Here is a 24312-nt window from a genome sequence, read left to right as displayed (position 1 = left end):
TGGACTTTGTAATAAAGAATAAAGTTTATGGACTTTGATCTAACAATGATAAACGCAATACGGGACTGTACTAAATCGGTAACCATTCATTTTTATCAAAGGATTTATTTCTAAGAGACTGTGTTTATGCCGGATTACATCGGAGATAAGAAGACATCAACTCAGAGGACATCATATGGTGACCGGATTTGGTTTTTGCATTTCTTTTTAGGTCTAGCGAAGTATAGTTATATACATTTTTATATGATTGATCAGTCACAGCCTGTCATAACATAAATCCACATTATTATATTATTGAATTTACAAATTAATTATTCTTCATCATTATTATTGATATTAATCCATTATCGCCAAATAAGGAAAGAAGATTTGTTGTTTTAATGATGTATTAATTAATTTTCGGGGTTGCTCCACCCACTTCAAGGGGGAATTGTAAAATGATTAGAATTAATACATCTAGTTATCAAATATTTCATAGTAAGAGATATACGTTCATAGTTCTGTTTATGTTGGAGGGCATAGGTTATTAATAAAGTTTATAAGGGTAAATATGCCCATATTGAATATACTTGAGTGCTGAGCATGGAGGGATATATTTAAATCCTTCCCGAAGCTTCTCGAAGCTTCTAGAAGCTTACGTAATATGGAACTATATTCAACTGTGTTACACTAGAATGCCCTATATGGTTTGAACAGCTGGTATATAATACACGATGGAGGGGGCTACTGGGCGCTCTCCACACTGCCTGCGGTGAGAAGACTCCAGTGCTGCAAGATATGACACGTTGTCCAGGCTAAGAGATGACATCCCCAGCATTGCCGTTCAGGAGCCAAAGAGAGATGGGTAAAGACTTCCCATTGTTCAATATGGACTAAATGAACTCTTTTTACATAAGCTATCAAAGTATATTATTTTTTTCCTTTCTGTAACTGAACCTTGGCAATCATTTTTAAATAGATAAAATACATTTATTTTTTACATTTTTGAGGTCTTTTCTTTCATGCGGCTTTACGTATTTGAAGAAAAATATATTTAAGAGTATATTTTTTAACACCTCCTCTTCGGGAGCCGGAGCAGTGCTCATGCAGAAGTCCTCCTCCGGGAAGATGGTGACTTGCGGTTTCTTCTCCAAGAGCTTCTCAGCGCCTGAACGCAACTACACCATCGGTGACCGAGAGCTATTGGCAGTCAAACTGGCTCTGGAGGAATGGCGCTACCTTCTGGAAGGAGCAGTGTACCCCGTGATTATTTACACGGACCACAAGAACCTGGAATACCTGCGGTCCCCTCAGCGACTGAACCCACGGCAAGCCAGGTGGTCCTTATTCTTTGCCAGGTTTGATTTCCAGCTCCATTTCCGACCTGCGGACAAGAATGTACGCGCTGATGCCTTGTCCAGGTCTTTCATGCCCATGGAGCAGGAGGAGGAGACTACCCAACCCATCATCTGTCCTAGCAAAATCATTCCGGTGGCCCCTGTCACCCTGGCCCAGATACCGCCCGGGAAGACCTATGTCTCTGAGACTGACAGGCAAAAAGTGTTACACTGGGGCCATGCCTCGAAAACAGCCGGTCATGCTGGTCAGAAGAGAACATGGAGCACGATTGTACGTCACTACTGGTGGCCATCTCTTCGCACGGACGTCACTGCTTTTGTCTCTGCCTGCTCCTCTTGTGCCAGGAACAAGACGCCCAAACACCTGCCATATGGCCGTCTTCTGCCTCTGCCGATACCCTCAGTTCCGTGGCAACACATAGCGATGGACCTTATTACGGACTTGCCATTGTCCTCCGGACACACAGTCATATGGGTCGTGGTGGATCGATTCTCTAAAATGGCTCATTTCGTCCCTATGACTGGACTGCCCTCTGCTCAGGAACTCGCGGACGCCTATATACATCACATTTTCCGCCTGCATGGCTTTCCATCACACATCGTATCCGACAGAGGAACTCAGTTCACCTCCCGCTTCTGGAGGGCGCTCTGCAAACATCTGGGAGTGACTCTGGACTTTTCTTCTGCCTACCATCCTCAGTCTAATGGCCAAGTGGAGAGGGTCAATCAAATCTTGACCTCCTTCTTACGTCACTATGTCAACGCCCATCACGACGACTGGTCCACGCTTCTTCCTTGGGCTGAATTCTCCCATAACCACCACATCAGTGAGTCGTCCTCCAGCTCTCCCTTCCATGTCGTTTACGGACTTCAGCCCTCCGTCCCATTGCCTGTATCCCCTTCTTCGGATGTCCCTGCTGCCGATATTGTAGCCCGTGACTTTGCCACCATTTGGGACTCTGTCAAGGCGTCCCTTGGGCGTGCTTCCCTACGGATGAAGAGACACGCAGACAAGAGACGTCTGGACCCTCCGTGTTTCTCTCCTGGAGACCTAGTCTGGCTTGCTTCCAAGTACGTCCGATTGAAGATACCATCCTACAAGCTGGGTCCTCGCTACATCGGGCCGTTTAAAGTCCTCAGCAAGATCAATGAGGTCTCCTACAAGCTACAGCTCCCGGCCACGATGAGGATACCCAATTCCTTCCACGTCTCCCTGCTCAAGCCGGTTGTCCTTGGTCCCTTCTCCGCTGCTGCCAGTTCGGCTCCTCCTCCTATTGCCGATGACGACATCTATGCGGTAAGGGATATCGTGGCCATGAAGACCGTACGGGGTCGACAGTTCTTCCTGGTGGACTGGGCAGGGTATGGTCCTGAGGATAGGTCCTGGGAGCCCCGGGAGAATGTGGGTACTCCCCTGATCCGTGCCTTCCTGTCCCGGTTGCGGGGAGGGGGGCGTGGGGGGGGGGTACTGTCACGCTCCCCGGGTCCCCTGCGCTGCCCTCCGGCTCACCTGTCACGCTCCCCGGGTCCCCTGCCTCGCTTCCCGGTTCCTTGGTCCGGTCACCGCCGCTCCCGGCTCTCCTGCATCCATTGCCAGCGCGTCCCCGGCGTCCTGGTCCCCGCTCCCGGCGCCCGTCTGCTTCTCAGCCCCAGCCCAGCCCTGCTGCTTCCTCCTCGCAGCTTCCTGCTCTGGCTTCTGGCACTCGGGCCACGCGCATGCGCATTAGGGCGCGCGCGCGGTCATTGACCCTTTCTTAAAGGGCCAGCGTCCATTAACATGAAATGATGCAAACAGGTACAGGGTATAAAGGGGTTTAATGTCCAAGGGGGCGGGGCCTGATCTTTGTGTTTCTTAAGCTAGGAGTCAGGTCTCCTGGTGTCTTTATGATATACTCACCTATCTCTCTTGTAGAGCCGTGCCTGCCTCGCCATCCGGTCCTGCCGAATCCCGAACCCCGAACGCTGTCCATCTGCCATCCTGACAGTCCGTACCATCTCGGATCCCTGCAGTGACCCGTCATCTCGCTCCGAAGGTTCCGGATCCCGCCTGACATCTTCTCGGCTTCCGAACCTGAGCTACGTCACCCGGACTACCATCAGTGACTCCGTGGTCCCAGGGACTTCTCCGTTATACTCATATGCACGGACTGTTCTGCTGCCTATAGTGCTCCAGCTACCGGACCCCTTACCACCATCTAGGAGTTCGGCCCAGTGGATCCACCTCCTGGGTCTGCCCGTCCACCTGGCCCTGACACTATTGAACTCAGTGGCCTCACCTCAAGTAGTCATTGAATTCAATGCTGGATTCCTGGATTAGGCAACATGTGCATGTTGAATATTTGGTTGCAGACATTCTTGCACCAAATCTGCATCTCCTGGCAAAAATATGCAACAAAATTACATCAAAATCCCATTGTGTTTATGTGTGTTTTTTGCCAAAAGATGCAGATTTGGTGCAGGAATTTGGTGTATAAATTTATGCACCAAATCTGCATCTCCTGGCAGAAATCCGCAGTTTAGGTGCAGTTTTCTGCCAGGAGATGCAGATTTGGTGCTGGAATTTATACACCAAATTTCTGCACCCTATCTACATCTCCTGGCAAAAAAAAAAAACCCGCATTAAAACCACATCGCGTTTAGATGGTTTTTTTTGCCAGAAAATGGAAATTTGGTGTAAAAATTTAAATACGAAATCTGCATCGCCTGGCAAAAAAACACAGTTTAGGTGTGATTTTGTGCAAGGAGATGTAGATTTGGTGCTGGAATTTTTGCACCAAATTTCTGCACCAAATCTGCATCTCCTGGCAAAAAACACATTAAAATCACATCAAAACCGCATTGTGTTTAGATCCACTTTTTGCCAGAAGATGCTGATTTGGTGCAGGAACTTATTCCAGCACTAAATTTGCATCTCTGTAAAAAAAAGCTACAGTGCTTGATGGCAGCTGACAAATCTTAGCTGTTATCAGCCTGATATATTACCCCGATTGCCACCGCACTAGGGCAATCGGGATGAGCCGTGTAAAGTGCCAGAATTGTCGCATCTAATAGACGCGACAATTTTGGGCAGAGGGGCAATATCCATGGCTCCTCAAATCCTGATAATACCAGGGCCCACTTTTCTGCTTTCCCATGGCTTGATATAAAAAATGGGGGGGACCCTACATCTTTTTTTTCCTCTATTTTAATATGCAGTCACAGTAAAGTTAACAGGTGGAGCCTGCAGACATCAGCTGTTGTTTTACCTTCCCTGGATATCAAAATAGGCTGGGAGCCTACCTCATTTTTTTAAATTATTGACTGCATCCAATCAGAGATGTACAGTTAGGTCCAGAAATATTTGGACAGTGACACAAGTTTTGTTATTTTAGCTGTTTACAAAAACATGTTCAGAAATACAATTATATATATAATATGGGCTGAAAGTGCACACTCCCAGCTGCAATATGAGAGTTTTCACATAAAAATCGGAGAAAGGGTTTAGGAATCATAGCTCTGTAATGCATAGCCTCCTCTTTTTCAAGGGACCAAAAGTAATTGGACAAGGGACTCTAAGGGCTGCAATTAACTCTGAAGGCGTCTCCCTCGTTAACCTGTAATCAATGAAGTAGTTAAAAGGTCTGGGGTTGATTACAGGTGTGTGGTTTTGCATTTGGAAGCTGTTGCTGTGACCAGACAACATGCGGTCTAAGGAACTCTCAATTGAGGTGAAGCAGAACATCCTGAGGCTGAAAAAAAAGAAAAAATCCATCAGAGAGATAGCAGACATGCTTGGAGTAGCAAAATCAACCGTCGGGTACATTCTGAGAAAAAAGGAATTGACTGGTGAGCTTAGGAACTCAAAAAGGCCTGGGCGTCCACGGATGACAACAGTGGTGGATAATCGCCGCACACTTTCTTTGGTGAAAAAGAACCCGTTCACAACATCAACTGAAGTCCAGAACACTCTCAGGGAAGTAGGTGTATCTGTCTCTAAGTCAACTGTAAAGAGAAGACTCCATGAAAGTAAATACAAAGGGTTCACATCTAGATGCAAGCCACTCATCAATTCCAAAAATAGACAGGCCAGAGTTAAATTTGCTGAAAAACACCTCATGAAGCCAGCTCAGTTCTGGAAAAGTATTCTATGGACAGATGAGACAAAGATCAACCTGTACCAGAATGATGGGAAGAAAAAAGTTTGGAGAAGAAAGGGAACGGCACATGATCCAAGGCACACCACATCCTCTGTAAAACATGGTGGAGGCAACGTGATGGCATGGGCATGCATGGCTTTCAATGGCACTGGGTCACTTGTGTTTATTGATGACATAACAGCAGACAAGAGTAGCCGGATGACTTCTGAAGTGTACCAGGATATACTTTCAGCCCAGATTCAGCCAAATGCCGCAAAGTTGATCGGACGGCGCTTCATAGTACAGATGGACAATGACCCCAAGCATACAGCCAAAGCTACCCAGGAGTTCATGAGTGCAAAAAAGTGGAACATTCTGCAATGGACAAGTCAATCACCAGATCTTAACCCAATTGAGCATGCATTTCACTTGCTGAAATCCAGACTTAAGACGGAAAGACCCACAAACAAGCAAGACCTGAAGGCTGCGGCTGTAAAGGCCTGGCAAAGCATTAAGAAGGAGGAAACGCAGTGTTTGGTGATGTCCATGGGTTCCAGACTTAAGGCAGTGATTGCCTCCAAAGGATTCGCAACAAAATATTGAAAATACAAATATTTTGTTTGGGTTTGGTTTATTTGTCCAATTACTTTTGACCTCCTAAAATGTGGAGTGTTTGTAAAGAAATGTGTACAATTCCTACAATTTCTATCAGATATTTTTGTTTAAACCTTCAAATTAAACGTTACAATCTGCACTTGAATTCTGTTGTAGAGGTTTCATTTCAAATCCAATGTGGTGGCATGCAGAGCCCAACTCGCGAAAATTGTGTCACTGTCCAAATATTTCTGGACCTAACTGTAAATACAAGGTGGTGTGTGTATATCAGTTTGTAAGCAATCACAGACACTGGCACAGAGGGTGAGTGGGGGAAGCAGGGAATATTGATGAACCTTAATGAGCAGACCCAGAAAAAGAGTCTGACTGCTGCGTGATTCTCTGGGAAACACCAGGCAACACAGTATGTATCACTATCCTGCTCCCATTTAACTTCCATTTGCAGCTGACTAGCACTTACTACGGCCATTTTACAGCCACAAACTTCTCGTCCCCATTGACTTGTATTGGGTTCATTGTTCTGGTTCAAGTTCAGACATCGAACATGAATTTCACTGCTCATCACTAATTACAAGGAGTTATAAGAAACTTTATTTCCATGAGCATTTTCTATACTTGTTCTCATGTTTAGTTACATGCAGATGTCATTGTGCAGGAAGGGGGAAGAAGTGAGCTGTGGGCGGGAATACGCACCTCATCAGTTCCCTGTATATAAGGGCATTCTAAATCCTATAAAGACGTATGAGTTGTCACCCTCTCCCTTCATTTTTTAGCAATGGCCCCCATCCTGTACTAATATTTCCCATCATAGGCGACATCTTGGTAAATATGTCACCCATTGGGTCCATTCTGGTATGTATGTCCATAAATTGGGTCGCTTCCTGGTATATATAATCCTCGGTAAACAAAACAAAAACATTCTACTCACCTTCCCTCTGTTTCAATGTCGCTCGACGTCTTCCTTTCTAGCCAGTGTGCAGTGGCCAGAATCTGCTATCGGAGTATGCACCATGGCGCATGACGCCACTGTCATGCAATAACCACAGTCACGGAACCGCCGATGTTAGCTGCCGACCACTGTTTGGCTAGCAGGGTGTATTGCAGTGCAGGGACCTGATGGGTCTCTGTGCTGCAATGCATTTCAGCTAGATGTGCCCATGGATACAAATCTAGCTGAAGTAGATGCTGGGCTAGGCGGGCCCCCTGCACCACCGGGCCCCATACACCACTAATGACAGTGATGCCCTGTTGGTGGCCGTGAGGATGTAAGTGTTTTTTCTTTCTGCTTCAGGAAGGGAGGCAGAATTTTAATGCTATTTACCTGCAACGAAACCCTATATCTGCAGGTAGATATCTTTTGTGGGTGTGACGGGTTCCCTTTAAAGAGTTGCTTACCTGCTAATGTTTCATGTTTGGCTGCATCACTGACATCGTGAGTACCGTGTTTTTCCAAAAATAATACCTCCCCCAAAAATAAGCCCTAGTAGGGATTTTCAGCATTTTCGGAGCAAGGGTTAAATATAAGCCCTACCCCTAAAATAAACCCTAGTTGCGGTTCAATAATAAAGTGTCCATGCAGCTAAAAAAGTTAAAAATACTGCAGGACACTTCATTATAGACAGTGGACACCCCGCAATCACACTCATTGGATGCCAAGCAGGAGGCCCTGCAGAAATCGCGCACCTTCACACATCAAATCGCACACCCACACACATCACACACACAATCACACATCAGATCGCACACATTCACCACATCCAGCGATACCGATTTCCTGAGACACAGTGCGGCAAAGACCTGCGGCTGTGGATGGAATGCTTACAGGACCTGCAATGCATAGCATCCTCCCATCTATCCCTGTGGCCGGAGGCATTCTGTACCGCCAGATGTGGTGAGTGACTAGTGAGTGTGTGACCTGATTAGTAATTGTGTGTGTGATCTGATGTATGTGTATGAGAGTGTGTATGTGACGCCCTGGGCAAGCCAGGGGTCACAGGTCACAACACCACACGCACCCCACATTCCCTGCAGGTACACACAAAGTCAAACAGAAATCCTTCTTGCCTTCCTCCAGGGGCTGGTGTCCACACCAGGGGGTGGGCCAGGCGGTTGGCTCCACCCACCGAGGAGTTCACAGCTCTGGAGGCGGGAAAACCAGGCAGATTAGCTTGAGAGTTGAAAGTGAAAGGAAGTGAAGTGAATTGGTAAAGGAGGAAAGTAGGAGTAGTGACAGCAAGAAGCCTGAAGTTAGTCCGGGTGTGTGCCCCGGACTGAGACAGCAAGGTTGGCAGACGGCGGTGACTGTCTGCAGGCGAGACTGATTGGAGGTTGCCGAAAGGACCGTGGACGGGTGGTGACCCGGCGGTACCTGAGCGGTATACGAAGATTAGTCAGCACCAGGGCAGGGGCCTTTCGGATCCCGGCAAGGCTAGGAGTCGCCATAATTTGCCAAATCCGTCAGTGAAGGGGACGACTGTCTCCCAACAACCAAGTCCCGATTGAAGGCAACAGTCCGACTGTTAAGGGGAGACACCGCCACCGCCAAGGCACCAGTTTCCCAGGGCCAGCGCCTGCAGGCAAGAGTGGAGCTCCTCCGGCTCATATCCAAGCTGGGGAGCGGGTTACCGGTGGGAACCCATCGCTACCAAACAACAACACATAGGTGCAGGGAAGAGACCGTCACCGTCAACTGCAGGGGATATCAGCAACGCAACCGTCTGAGGAACCCGTCCAACCAGCCGTTTGTTTACCGAGAACTGTGTCGTGTTTACTGGCTGAGTGAGTACCTCCGTGCCGTGCGGCACAGCGCTGCCCCTGCACATCCACAGGCCCCCTACCCACCTGCCCACCATCCCAACCCCATCACTGGGCCCCGGGATCACCAACCCCTACCCACGGAGGGGCAACACAACAACTGGCTGCTCCACACCATCACTCCCGGGATCCCCAGCCAGAGCAGCGGTGGTGTACACTCAATCACCACAACCGTGGGTGGCGTCACGGACAATAAACAATCCCCACACCCAAAAAACCCCTTTCACTCACGGGCGAGGAGCGCCGCTAGAGTCCCCGGGATCCGGCCCATCGCTCGAGCCACCGAGCAGCAGCAGGCCGCGGCAGCCGCGGCAGCCGGACCCGAGCAGTGGGAGAGCGCGGCGTCCCCTCCTCCACCCGCGACAACTTGGCGTCACGAACAGGATCTTACCGCTCTGCCATTGGGTAGAGGTGTGCCTTGTGACCGCCGGAGGTGTCCGGCCAGAAAATTTCAGAAGCTGCCATCTTTGGCGCGAAGAGTTCCCGCTCGAGAGTCTTCTCGAGTAGCAGAGGCGCGAAGGCCAAAACCCCGCCCCGATAGAGGAGGGGCCGGAAAAGAAGCTAAGGGGGACGCGATGGCGGCTGGCTGCATGTGAACGCAGCTATAAAAGCAGGGACGCCAGGACTCTGCAGTCACCCTGTTCCTGGAAGAAGTCACCAGCAGAATGTGGATGCCATCCCGAAGCACCGTAGCCCCCGCGCCGGGAACCGCGGCGTGGGTGGAGATCCGGACCGCGCAGCTCTATCAAAGGCTGCAGGTCAAAATGCAGCTCCTCATGGAGGAGTGGGAGGCCGACATGGCGGACGTGATAGCGAGCGTGCGGAGACGCGAGGAGGAAGCCGAGGAAGGGAGGGTGAGTGACCCACGCCCCGATGCCCTTGAAGGGCCGGTCATCGCGGCTGCGGGACCCGGTCCAAGCCCTCTCGCTCTGTTGCCTCCCTCGCCACCCGTCTCGGAAGCTGTGATCCCGCCACTAGGCCCGCTGCCACCGCAACCGGTAGCGATACCCAGCATGCCCGCCCCGGCGGGCTGACCTGTAGCCGGAGCCCGTAGTAAATTGGAGGTGCTGCCATGGAAGGCCCCGAAGTCTGCACCGGAGGCGTCCCCTGAGAAGTCCCCCGAGCCGGAGCTGATAACCCGTTCCGAGCCGAAGGCCCAGCCGTGGAAAGCCCCTGTGCCCATCCCCCACACCTCGGCTGAGGTGGCGCCGGGTTGTCGCTGCAAGGCGGCGCCCAAGGCCAAGACACCGCGGGACCTGCCGCCCAGATCCCTGACAGTGGGCAGCGTCCAGAATGTCCCGCGGGGCCCGACCCGTGCGCCGGACCTCGCAGCAGCACCGTATTGGGACAGGGAGCCGGTACCGTTGGGCCTGGAGATCGGTGAAAGAGAAAAGAGGAAAGCGGAATTGGTGGCCCGTGCAATCCGGGAGAAGGAGAACCTCCGCCAGGCGACGTTCCGTGTCCGGGGACCGCTGTATGAAGGACAGGTGAGGCGGTTTGATGTCCGCCGGGGCTATGGGTTTATCTATGAACAGGGCTTGGAGGCCGAAGTGTTTATAGCCCGGCGGGACGTGAATGCCCACCTGCTCGAGGAGCACCCTGGCCGTAACCTGATGCCGGGTGACATCGTGCAGTATACCCGGCACTGTGGAGAGAGGGGGTGGTTCGCCCTAGATGCGAAGCTGAGGGGCAGCCAGGAGAGCCGTGTGAGTTCTGCACCCCCTCCCTCAGATGAAGCCGACGACCGGGAGTAATGGCAGCGGAGCACCGTTGCACCGTCCCCGTTGGGACCAAAGTGTGTTTGTTTGAAAAAGTCTGAAAAGTTTTGAAAGTTATAAAATGATGATAAGCAAGATGATTACCGAACAGTTACCTGATTAACCGTGATTGGGAAAACCGGCCGTTGCCGGCACCGTTGTCCCCGAGGGGACCGTTTAAAAAGTTGCATAAGGGACTCCTTATGGACAAGCCCGTGAACTTGCAGGGCAACCACAAACGTTAGTGGGACGTAAATAAAAATCTGTTTGTTGCAGCTACCGTTACCGCCTCCGGAGAGGCAGGTTGGAGGGAGGGCCCGCAGTAGAGCCGGCTGGGGCCCAGCCACCACAGGAACCGGTAGCTACCCTCTGGAGGGGAAGGACAGATCCCGCTTGGGTAACTTGTGCTGGACTGGGGTCAAGGGGTGCTGCCTGGGTTTTAGGGGCAGCATCAGGGCCAGGTTACTTGGGTGGGAGAGAGCGGCAGCCGCAACCGTTTGTTACCGTAACGTTTAAGTACCGAACCTCCCGATGTGGGATGATGTCATAAATTGTAAATATGTTACCGTTTTCTACTTTTTTTTCAGAAGAACAAAAGGAAAATAAAACCGGTGTTGGACGGGCAGCCCGAGGACGGTCTGCGTTTTGCTAAGGGGGAATGTGACGCCCTGGGCAAGCCAGGGGTCACAGGTCAAAAACACCACACGCACCCCACATTCCCTGCAGGTACACACAAAGTCAAACAGAAATCCTTGTTGCCTTCCTCCAGGGGCTGGTGTCCACACCAGGGGGTGGGCCAGGCGGTTGGCTCCACCCACCGAGGAGTTCACAGCTCTGGAGGCGGGAAAACCAGGCAGATTAGCTTGAGAGTTGAAAGTGAAAGGAAGTGAAGTGAAGTGGTAAAGGAGGAAAGTAGGAGTAGTGACAGCAAGAAGTCTGAAGTTAGTCCGGGTGTGTGCCCCGGACTGAGACAGCAAGGTTGGCAGACGGCGGTGACCGTCTGCAGGCGAGACTGATTGGAGGTTGCCGAAAGGACCGTGGACGGGTGGTGACCCGGCGGTACCTGAGCGGTATACGAAGATTAGTCAGCACCAGGGCAGGGGCCTTTCGGATCCCGGCAAGGCTAGGAGTCGCCATAATTTGCCAAATCCGTCAGTGAAGGGGACGACTGTCTCCCAACAACCAAGTCCCGATTGAAGGCAACAGTCCGACCGTTAAGGGGAGACACCGCCACCGCCAAGGCACCAGTTTACCAGGGCCAGCGCCTGCGGGCAAGAGTGGAGCTCCTCCGGCTCATATCCATGCTGGGGAGCGGGTTACCGGTGGGAACCCATCGCTACCAAACAACAACACATAGGTGCAGGGAAGAGACCGTCACCGTCAACTGCAGGGGATATCAGCAACGCAACCATCTGAGGGACCCGTCCAACCAGCCGTTTGTTTACCGAGAACTGTGTCGTGTTTACTGGCTGAGTGAGTACCTCCGTGCCGTGCGGCACAGCGCTGCCCCTGCGCCCCTGCACCTCCACAGGCCCCCTACCCGCCTGCCCACCATCCCAACCCCATCACTGGGCTCCGGGATCACCAACCCCTACCCACGGAGGGGCAACACAACAACTGGCTGCTCCACACCATCACTCCCGGGATCCCCAGCCAGAGCAGCGGTGGTGTACACTCAATCACCACAACCGTGGGTGGCGTCACGGACAATAAACAATCCCCACACCCAAAAAACCCCTTTCACTCACGGGCAAGGAGCGCCGCTAGAGTCCCCGGGATCCGGCCCATCGCTCGAGCCACCGAGCAGCAGCAGGCCGCGGCAGCCGGACCCGAGCAGTGGGAGAGCGCGGCGTCCCCTCCTCCGCCCGCGACATGTACACAATCTGATGTGTGTGTTGACCAGAAGCAGGGGAGCTTGGCGTGCAGCATACCTGCTGGGAGTGCCCACCGAAGGTCACAGGGAGAAACTGGGAGCCATGCAGACGTCTGGTGTCTGGTTTGATTTTTTGGGGTGGTAAACTCTCTCCAATCATTATTCTCCAAGAATAAGACCTACTTCAAAAATAAGCCCTAGCACTTTTTTGGGGTAAAAAAAAAGTATAACACAGTGTCTTATTTTTGCAAAAACATAGGTACTAGTAGTTCAGCCAATTGGTTTGGCCCTTGGCAACAGTCTCAATGCCTCATACGGCCCCCTGGTAAAATGAATTGCCAGCCTCGGATCCAATTCATCTTACTGCTTCTGCCGGCCTGCCTTTTTTCACATTCACACCTGGCCTTTTGCATGAGTAAATGAAAATATCATTCAGTAGAGCTTGCCTTTTTTCTGATGCCTTGAGTTTGGAAATGCCCCTCAGCTTATGTCTGCCACTCCATTCATGGCATTTAGAATTTATAGTACAAAAAAGTAACTACAAAACATAGCATTTTTAGGTTAGTGTCACCTATTTAGCATGTCTCGGAAGGTGGAATAGCAGATTTAGATTGCATGAGGGTATGGAAGTATGGAAAAGAAAGCTTAAAGCCTGCAAATTGCCTGACAGGAAAATATAGTTTATATCAACAATTGCTGGCAGCAAGATTGGAAGCCATCTGAGCTGATGATTGTTCCTGTGTCATTAGTGTACACACCCTCAGAGGGTCGAAAACATGGGCAAGCACACCTGTTGGTATCAGTAGAAGGTATCAGTGGTTCCCAAACTCCAGTCCTCACAGCCCCCACCAGGTCATGCTTTCAGGATTTCCTTGGTATTGCTCAGGTGATGACATGATAATGATTCTATCACCTGTTCAATGCTAAAAAGATGCTGAAAACATGACCTGTTAGGGGCCATAAGGACTAGAGTTTGGGAAACACTGGTGTAGATGCACAGTCACACTGTTGCCATTAACAGACAAATATAACCTTCAATAAAAACAATGAGTAGATTCTCTGAAGAATGTGATTCAATAGTAGAAATTCATGTAAAAAACATAAGTTACTTAGCTGCAAGGTTTTTTTTTTAGCAAAAAGGCATAAAAGCCATCCTACTCTAAAAAGGTGTACCCAATCAAGATGGTCTCCAATTCTATTATCTCACCTTGTTATTTATTATTTATATTTTATTTTAGTTTTTTTTTGTCTGTAAAAATAAAAATGCCTATACTCAGCTTTGGTGCGGGTGTGGTTTACACGGTGTCTGAACTTGCGTTGCTTGGGGTCATGTGACATTGTTATGACATGCAAGTGACTCGCCCGCCCCAGGGCCTTGAGTGACTCGGTGTCGGGCCGGACTAGTCCGGGGTAGTCAGCGGTGGCAGGGCCCGACTCCGTGACCCTGGTGTAGTCAATTAAAATGGCGGTATGGGGGAGATGGTAATAAAGTTTATATAAAATTCGTGAAGCCACCTGTGGTAATTTGCAGCTATGGAGCCGCAGCTACTGGAAGGGACCTCCGGGGCTGATGTTATGGTAGCTGAGGTGTTTCTTGCTCTCCACAGGTAGAGTGGGTACCCCGGGGCAACCTTTGGTGCTTGGTAAAATCTATGGTGTTTGTTGATGAGGTGCAGGATAAAGCAGACGACACAGGGCTTGCAGTTAAGATGTTTACTCACTGTTCAGTTTCAATGCTGCAGCTGACCGGTTACCCACGGAATGCCAGTATCCGCTGTCAGGGACCTCCACCAATCCCGGATAGTTCAAGGGTCAGTACCGGTGCACCCCTCTGTGTGTCCTTTCTGGCTGTCTCTTTAGCGCCAAACTGTACTAGACTGTTTTGCGCCTCTACCACAGGGCCTGTACAAAGGTAGCTGACCTCAGTCGTATCTTGCTCCCCTTCACCGGTGGTCGGTGGCGGGTTGCGGCCTTGGGCGCCTGCAACGATCTCCCAGGCCTTCGGTTTCACTAAAAGTAATGTCTTTCTTCTTTCAGTCTAGGGAACGTCCCTGTATTGCAGCCGGATCCCTCCACCCGGTATTCTAGTGGAACAGGGTCACGGGACGTTCGTACTTCCGTGGCACCCTGGAATCCCTTCTATCGGTGTCACCTGGGCCTAGCAAGAGCCCAGGGTCTCCACCAGGAACCTCCTTCTGTCTTTTCCTTCTCTGACCACTGTCATCTCCTGACAGCCCACCTCCTCACTCCTCTACTCCTTCTCACTGACTGCCTGAACTTGAACTTCCTAGTTCCCCTTTCTACTCCCTGACTCCTCCCACACCCTTCCCTGGTTGGCTCCACCCCCTCATGGGCCAGTGAATGGCACTTAAGAACCCATAACCAGGCATACTGGTCGCTACTCTCAGCATTAATGGAGTGCCTGCCTTAAACCCTGACCCGGTGTGTGACCTACCAATTAGTGTGTGTGCAGGTTTTGTCTGTGAACCGGTAGATGACCCCATTCTTACCCGTGATGGGATACCACACCTCTGGCTGAGGTGCATTACCTCTGTGGTGACGGAAGCCTCAGGGGCGCCACACAAGCCCCACATTTAATCACAGATGCCTACTCTCTCCCTTCCTTTGGACTCCGGAGCAATCAATAGGAAGTGAGCGGCAGCAGCAACACTCACTTCCTTTTACTCAATTAACCATCTGAAGGTGGGTAGAGAGAAGCCAGCTTTGATTGGACTGAGGGCTTACCTTTAACAATGTCACATGAGTCCTGGCAACGCAAGTTCCAACACCACTGCAATGGTGCTGGCCGTTGTGGTGATTACAGGCTTTTTTTTATGGAAGTGCACATGAGGAATGAGAAGGGGTTGTTTTCATTTTTGCTTTGGTTCTTTGTATACTGCTCAAAAAAATAAAGGGAACACCAAAATACAAAATCCTTGTTTAAATGTTCCCTTTATTTTTTTGAGCAGTATACTTTGTACATATGAGGGGTGCACTTTGTCTATTCAGCTTTCAACAGGCAGGTGTAAAAGGGTCAGGCCCTTGACCGCCTCATCTGCCCTCATATATTTTAAGACCTGCTAGCACATAGCGAAGAGAGATACTAGAGTTAACCACCATCCTGATTGGGTACACCTTGTCATGGTGGGATGGCTTTTACACTTGTTTGCTAAAAAAAATTCAACAAAGTGCCTTATGTTTTTTACATTTATTACTATTATTTATAACTGACCGCAGGGTATCTATTGATTGTTTTTATTCTAGGTTATGTCAGAATTTCTGAATGGCAAGACATACAGTTGAAACCAGAAGTTTACATACACTATCTAAAAAGACACATATGCATGTTTTTCCTCACTTTTGTCAAAACTTTTGTTAACAATTTGTATTCTCACAATTCTGATGGAGAAGAACAGTCACATTTTACTTTACATGCCCTCAGAATTTATGAGTTAGAAATATGTTTAGTAGGTGTACAGTTCAAATCAGACATTTATGTGCCGCCCCCGCGACAGCCGACGGGGCTGCTCGGATCTGGATCTGCAGTGGTTTGAGGGGTCTCCGGACCCGAGGCGGGGTCGCACGGCCGCTCGAAATAAAAAAGGGGAAAGATATTTACAGAAGGGGTGGAAAAATCGAGTACTGTTCGTGACGCCACCCATGGGTTGTGGTAAAAGTGGGATACCACCACTGCTGCGTTTGGGAGAAAGCGCACGGGAGCGATGGGACGGCAGCTTGTGATGTTAACCCCTCTATGGGCAGGGGGAAGGTGTCCTGGGGGCTCGGTGTTGGAAGGCTGGGGACCCGTCGGGAGTAAAGGGGCACAACGTACTCACACAGTCCAGAGATGCTGACACCGACAACGGGTAAACTAAAGACTTGAATGTCCTGTAGCCTTTGTTTGAATACGCTGGGTCCGTGCCCTTTTGGCATTGCTGGTTGGTCTGAAGCCTTGTCCCTTGGCACTGTGTTTACTCTTTGTGGATCCCTTTTGCCTGAAACTACTCGGGTCCCGCTCACCCATGTGGCTAGCGGAGTGAGCTTGCTCTCAGGGTTCACGCTTGGGATTTTCTGGACGGTTTTGGGAAGTCCTATCCCCCTCTTTTCCCTAGTACCCCGATTTTGGAGCGGGTGGAGAACGGCTCGTGAAGACTCCGTCCTCATCGGGTGAATTACTGGGCTGCGTGAAGCTACTTCCCAGCCTAGAGTCCGCATACCCCGTCGTGCCCTGGCCCCTGCCCGGTTGTAGCACAAGGCAGCCGAACTGCCCTCCGTGGCAGTACTGTGCCCCCTGTCACTACCCCCTGCGACCGGGCTTCCAGCTCCTTCCAGGCCAGTCCAACGTCTGGCACCTGGGACGGGTACAGGAGTTCAGCTCCGCAGCGTGACCTCTTCCTGTCACGGTTTACTGACACTCACTGACTACTCTTTGACACTTCTGGACTTCCTTCTACCATCCCTCCATCTGGGTGGCCCTATTCCCCCTAGGCCGCCCAATGGGTGTCTGGTGGGTGTGGTGCAGAGTGTTCCTCAGGATTTGTGTATACCTGTTCTTAGCAACACCAGTGACAGGGCCCATAACCAAGGAGGAGCGGGGTACCATGCAGAAGGGCAGATTGCACGGCACCCTTGTGATGACCTGATAGGCCAGGGCGTCACATTTACATACACTATATAAAAAGACATATATGCATGTTTTTCTCCCTATCTGATATGAAATCAGAATAAACCTTTCCCATTTTACGTCAATTAAGAACCAAAATTATTTATATTTGCCAAATGCCAGAATGAGAGAGAAAAATGTTTTAAGGCATTTTTTTTTTACTTTATTCAAAGTCAGAAGTTTACATACACTAAGGGCGGGGCTTTACATGTTGTGACATCGCTACCGATATATCGACGGGGGTCACGTAGTTAGTGACGCACATCCGGCGCCGGTAGCGACATCACAACGTGTAAATCCTAGGTGTGACGATGAATGAGCACAGAAGCATACAATATCGCTGATCTGTGTAACGTCGTTCATTTCCATAATGTCGGTTCGACCGCAGGTATGATGTTGTTTGTTGTTCCTGCAGCTCCACACATCGCTGTGTGTAAACCCGCAGGAGCGACAAACATCTCCTTACCTGCGTCCCTACAGCAATGTGGAAGGGAGAAGATGGGCGGGATGTTATGTCCCGCTCATCTCCGCCCCTCCACTTCTATTGGTCGGCCGATTAGTGACGTCACGTCAATTGCTAGCGATGTCGCAACGTGTAAAGCCCGCCTAAGAGTACTATGTCCTTAAACAATATGGGTCAGCCCATATGATGATGTCATGTCTCTGAAAGCTTCTGACAGGTTTATTGGCAACATCTGAGTTAATTAGAGACACATATGTGAATGTATTTTAATGCACACCTGAAACACTCTGCTTCTTTGTGTAGTATCATGGGAAATTCAAAAGAAATCAGCCAAGATCTCAGGAAGAGAATTGCGGACTTGCACAAGTCTGGTTCATACTTGGGTGTAATTTCCAGATATCTGTACATGCCTCGTTCATCTGTACAAACAATTATATGCAAGTACAAACAAGATAAAAATGGCCAGCCATCCTCCGACTCAGCAAGAAGGTGGGTTCTATGTACCAGGGATGAACGTGCTTTGGTCAGACATGTGCATATCAACCCAAGAACAAAAGCAAAAGACCTTGTGAAGATGGTGCTTGTAAGCTAGTAAGATTGTGTCATTATCCACAGTGAAACAAGTACTGTATTAACAAAGGCTGAAAGGCCACTATGCCAGGAAAAACAAAAAAAAAACAAAACATAAAAAGCCAGATTATTATTTGCAAATGTACACAGGAGCAATGTATGTAATTTTTGGAGACATGTCCTGTGGTGTGATAAAACTAAAATTGAACTGTTTGGTCATGATGACCATCGTTCAAGGAAGAAGGAAGAAGCTTTGAAGCCTAAGAACACCATTCGAACTGTGAAACACGGGGGGTGGCAGCATCATGTTATAGGGTTGTTTTGCTGCAGGAGGGACTGGTGCACTTCACAAAATAGATGGCTTCATGAAGGAAGAAGATTATGTGGCAATACTGAAGCAACATCTCAAGACATAAGCCAGGAACTTAAAGCTTGGGTGAAAATGGGTCTTCCAAATGGACAATGACCAGAAGCGTACTGCCAAACTGGTTTTAAAGTGACTTAGGGATAAGAAAGTCAATGTTATGGAGTGGCCATCACAAATACCTGATCTCAATCCTATTGAAAATTTTTGGGCAAAGTTGAAAAGGCCGGTGCGAGCAAGGTGACCTACAAACATGGCTCAGTTACACCAGTTCTGTCAGGTGGAATGGGTCCAAATTCCTACCAACTATTGTGTGAAGGTTGTGGTATGCTATCCAAAACATTTGACCCAAGTCATACAGTTTAAGGGCAATGGTACCAAATACTAGTGAAATGTATGTAAACTTTTGACTTTCCAGAAAGTAACAAAAATGCCTTAAAACATTCTCTCACTCTCTCTCCCTCTCTCTCATTATTCTGGCATTTGGCAAATATAAATAATTTTGGTAATCCTAATTGACGTAAAATAAGTCAGTTTTTTTCTGATTTCATGTCAGATAGTGAGAAAAACCTGCATATGTGTCTTTTTTAGATATAGTGTATGTAAACTTCTGGTTTCAAGTATACACCTACTAAACATATTACTAACTCATACGTTCTGAGGGCATGTCAAGTAAAATTTGACTTTTCTTTTCCATCAGAATTGTGAGAATTCCAATTTTTAACAAAACTTTTAACCTCAAATACATAGTGAGTTATCATAATGTGGGACCTGTTATGCATGCAGATCATGACTTTCCAAGAGAAGCACTATGCATCTATGTTTCCTTTGGTTCTTGGTTTCAAATGAATGGTAAGATCAATTGAAGAAAAAACTCTAGTTGGATATGGCTTAATTGTGATTTAATTTGTCATCTGCTACTAACAGTACTAATCTTTTTAACTGGTATCATAATATATGAATAAAATGTGTAGAAAGAATAGCAGCTATTAAGATATATTACTAGATCCTTCATCTGTACAAGACCTGATCTCATTGTCCCTCAGGCATCTACAACTTCTTCTTTCTATCTAGTTCGTCTATAGTTTTATCTTTAATTTAGAATCTGTGACGCCCTGGCCTATCAGGTCGTCACAGGGTATTGTGCAATCTGCCCTTCTGTGCAATATCCACCTCCTCCTTGGTTAAGGGTCCCTAACCATTGGTGTTGCCAAGAACAAGCTAATCAAAATCCTAGGAACACTCTGCACCACAACCACCAGACACACCAGCGGACGGCCTGAGTGGAATAGGGTCACCCACTTATGGGGGGTTGGTTAAAGGGGATGTCAGGAGTGTCAGGAGCAGTTCAGTGTAGTGTTGGAGGAGAGAGAGAGAGGAGGTCAGGAGCTGGGCTCCTTGGGACTACTAGGTAGCAGACAATGGTCTGGGCCTGGTAGGAGCTGGACCCCGGTCGCAGGGGATCGTGATAAGGGGCACGGACTGTCGAGTAGGACAGCCAGCGGCCTTGTGCCATCACCGGGCAGGGGCCAGGGCACGACGGGGAACATGGACCCCAGGTCAGGGAGTAGCTTCAGGCGTCCTGACAATTTACCCGATGAGGATGGAGCCTTCAAGATCCGTTCTCCACCTGCTCCAAAATTGGGGTACTAGCACATCGAGGGGGATAGGACTTTCCACACATACGGTCCAGAAAATCTCAAGCATGAACCCTGAGAGCAAGCTCACCCAGTTAGCCACACTGGGGAGCGGGGCCTGATTAGTTTCAAACTAAAGGGACCAACTAGAAGACAAGGTGCCAAGGCAAAGGTCACAGACTAACAGGCAACACCAATGGGCACGGGATCCATTCGTGCTCCCTCTCAGCGGCAGTGGTGTCCAGAACTTTGGTTTACTACAGTTATCGGTGTCAGCGTTATTGGACTGAGTGAGTACGCAAGTGACCCTTACCGTCCCAACGGCACATCCCTGTCACCATCACCGAGTCCTGGGGCATTCCCCCTACTCGTGGAGGGGTTAAACACCTGGCTGCCCACACCATTGCCACCGGGTTCTCCCATTTGCAGTGGTGGTACTTCACCTTACCACGCACCACGTGTGGCATCATGAACTTTCCACACAATCCCTTGTACATAACCCCCCTTCGTTTGAGGAGCCGTACGACCCACGGGTCCGGAGCCCGCTCAAGCCACCGCGGATCTGGATCCGAGCAGCCCGGCTGCTGACGCGGGGGCGGCACACCCTCAAAATTACCTGGCGTCACAAACAGGATCCGAGCAGGACCCACTTACCTGGGTGACGTGTGCCTTGAAGTCTGAAAATCGCGAGTCAAGATCCCTTTTCCCGCCAATTCCACCATCTTTTCATGCCAAAACGCCATCTTCCCCGTAAAAGCGCACAAAGCAGAAGCCCTGCCCTTCGTCCTGAGTGTGAGACTGGAACCGGAAGTTCCCAGAGGGCCACAGCGCGCGAAGGAGTGGTGAATGAAAACCGAGCAGGCGTGCTGGAATGTAACTACAGCAGAAGAGAAGCAGGGACTCCAGGACTCTGCCATAATGTTCCTGGACAGCGCAGAGGCAAGATGGTGGAGCGGGACTGGTCACCGGAACGTACTGTTTCCGGTACCACGACCTGGATTGAGACAGAGCAGCTGTGCAGAAGAATGCGGACGCAGTTCTTGTTTATCTTGAACCACGTGAATCGAAATCCCACGTGAAGAGAGGGTAAGCGGTTACCCAGTCCCTACTGATTGCCCAAATCTGGCCACAGCGGCTGAGGGATCCGGACTGCCCCCGCTCGTGGTGAGCACCCCACCATCACCAACCCCGTCCTCAGTGGATGCCGAGCTGCCCACGTCAACCCCGGCAACGGAACCTTCGGTGCCTTTAAATGAAGCTCTAGCTGCAGAAACCCCGGTTCTTTTCCTCATCCCGGTCACGACAGCGGTCATCCGGACACCGGCCAGACCAGACCCGGCTGCATCACTGGGCCCATCCTCAGAGGCGGAGCACCTGGACCCTGCAACCCCGGCTGCGGAGCAGTCGGTTTTTCAGTTTACCAAGGCGGAAGTGGAGCCTAAAGATCCACCGGTTCCACTGCCGCACGGCGTCCTAACGGCTGTTGGGGCCACAAGAGTCCACTTAAAACCAGAGCCAGCTAGGGAGCCGAGGCCAGACGCTGACGCACCCTACTGGGAACGACATCATCAGCAGTTGCAAGCGGAAATAACAACATAAAATCGGTGATGACGGGAGTTTGCCACTCACAACAGAGAGGAAAAGGAGCAAGTGAGGAGCGCTGCTTCACGACTTAGAGGGCCACGGTGCCGTGGTCTTGTGGTTCGGTTTGACCCCGAGCAAGGGTGGGGGTTCATCCGAGAATCCGGCCTCACAGCTGGGGTGTTCGTGTCCCGGCGGGACGTGGCACAGCACCTCCCCTGGGGGCACCCTGAGCGGTATCTCCAACCTGGAGATATGGTCACCTACACCCGGCATTGCGGACAGCGGGGCTGGTATGCCCTGGAGGTGACCAAGCATGTGATGCCTGAAGAAGAGTTTGTGCCAGCGTCGGTAGCATGTAGTCGCAAAGAGGCGTGGCTACGGGACCCGGTAGTTTAAAGAGTGTTAAAAAGTACCAGTAGTTTAACGATGCCATAGAACTGTTAGGTATCGGTGTTTTCGTTTGTTGTTTTTCATAGTTCATTATTTTACATATAGAGAATGTTAGCAAATAAGTACATAATCAATAAGATTTTAAATGAACAAAGAAGTTACCTAATTTGCAGCAAGATTCTTTACAGCATGTACCCCCAGCACATGGAGTTTGTTGAATATATATAGTAAATATGGACCACGGTCACAGGACTGGCATGACCAACACGAACTTGTGTTTTTGTATATAGTTGCACCTCCTGTGCCCACCAGAGTTGTCGAACACAGCGCTCGGGACCTTAACCTGGTCACGGACCTACCATAGGTTTGCAGGGGGTCAGGTTGTTTGGGTGGTGGGTTAACGGGATCTGGGACATTGGGACTGGACTGTCGTGGGAAGAGGCGTGGCAATGTTGGGGAGATGAACTCGTAAAAATGTTGCGTAACGTTCAAGTGAAAAGCCTCCTTGATGTGGGATGAATGTGTAAATAAAAAATGTTAACTTTTCTTACCTTTTTCTACAGTTGAAAAAATAAATATAATAAACTTCTGATGTCCTGTAGCTCGGGGACGAGCTACGTTTAACCAAGGGGGAATGTGATGCCCTGGCCTATAAGGTTGTCACAGGGCATTGTGCAATCTGCCCTTCTGTGCAATATCCACCTCCTCCATGGTTAAGGGTCCCTAACCATTGGTGTTGCCAAGAACAAGCTAATCAAATTCTTAGGAACACTCTGCACCACACCCACCAGACACACCAGTGGACGGCCTGAGTGGAATATGGTCGCCCACTTGGTTAAAAGGGGGTCAGGAGTGTCAGGATCAGTTCAGTGTAGTGTTGGATGAGAGAGAGAGAGGAGGTCAGGAGCTGGGCTCCTTGGGACTACTAGGTAGCAGACGTTGGTCTGGGCCTGGTAGGAGCTGGACCCTGGTCCCAGGGAATCGTGACAAAGGGCACGGACTGTCGAGGAGGACAGCCGGCAGCCTTGTGCCATCACCGGGCAGGGTCCAGGGCAAGACGGGGTACATGAACTCTAAGTCAGGGAGTAGCTTCAGGCGTCCTGACAATTTACCAGATGAGGATGGAGCCTTCAAGATCCGTTCTCCACCCGCTCCAAAATCGGGGTACTAGCGCAACGAGGGGGTTAGAAGATTCCACACATACGGTCCAGAAAATCTCAAGTGTGAACCCTGAGAGCAAGCTCACCCAGTTAGCCACACTGGGGAGCAGGACCCGATTAGTTTCAAACTAAAGGGACCAACTAGAAGACAAGGTGCCAAGGCAAAGGTCACAGACTAACAGGCAGCACCTATGGGCACTGGATCCAGACGTGCTCCCCCTCAGCGGCAGCGGTGTCCAGAACTTTGGTTTACTACAGTTGTCGGTGTCAGCGTTATTGGACTGAGTGAGTACGCAGGTGACCCTTACCGTACCAACGGCAGATCCCTGTCACCATCACCGAGTCTCGGGGCATTCTACCTACTCGTGAAGGGGTTAAACACCTGGCTGCCCACACCATCGCCACTGGGCACTCCCAATTGCAGCGGTGGTACTTCACCTTACCACGCACCATGGGTGGCGTCATGAACTTTCACACAATCCCCTGTACATAACCCCCCTTCGTTTGAGGAGCTGTACGACCCTCGGGTCCGGAGCCCTCTCAAGCCACCGTGGATCCGGATCCGAGCAGCCCGGCTGCTGATGTGGGGGCGGCACAAATCCACCTCAATATTCTTCAGAATATTACAATTGCAATAGTTCTGAAGCTTGCATACATTTTAAACCAATATTCCAAAGCTAGACTGATGGAGTCTAACAATTGAATGTGGAACTTATAACTTGAATGAAGTGGTGGCCGCACAGGTGTGATACTGCTCCAGTCATTTTTTTACGAGACTGCCTAAGATAGCCAAATGTAGTAGTGGACATGTGTGACTATCAGTCATATCAAACAGGGTGCACAAGTATTTGATCTGGGTATCAAAGGGGATCTGAACAGTTGGACTTGGCCTAGTAGTTATCGAGGTGATCCCTAAAATTCATCTGAAACTACTAATACCAGATTGGCTAATTTCATCTATGGAGGCTCC

This window comes from Anomaloglossus baeobatrachus, chromosome 3 (genome assembly GCF_048569485.1).
Source record: "Anomaloglossus baeobatrachus isolate aAnoBae1 chromosome 3, aAnoBae1.hap1, whole genome shotgun sequence".
Classification (NCBI taxonomy): Eukaryota; Metazoa; Chordata; class Amphibia; order Anura; family Aromobatidae; genus Anomaloglossus; species Anomaloglossus baeobatrachus.
Note: the sequence above shows the minus strand (reverse complement) of the source record.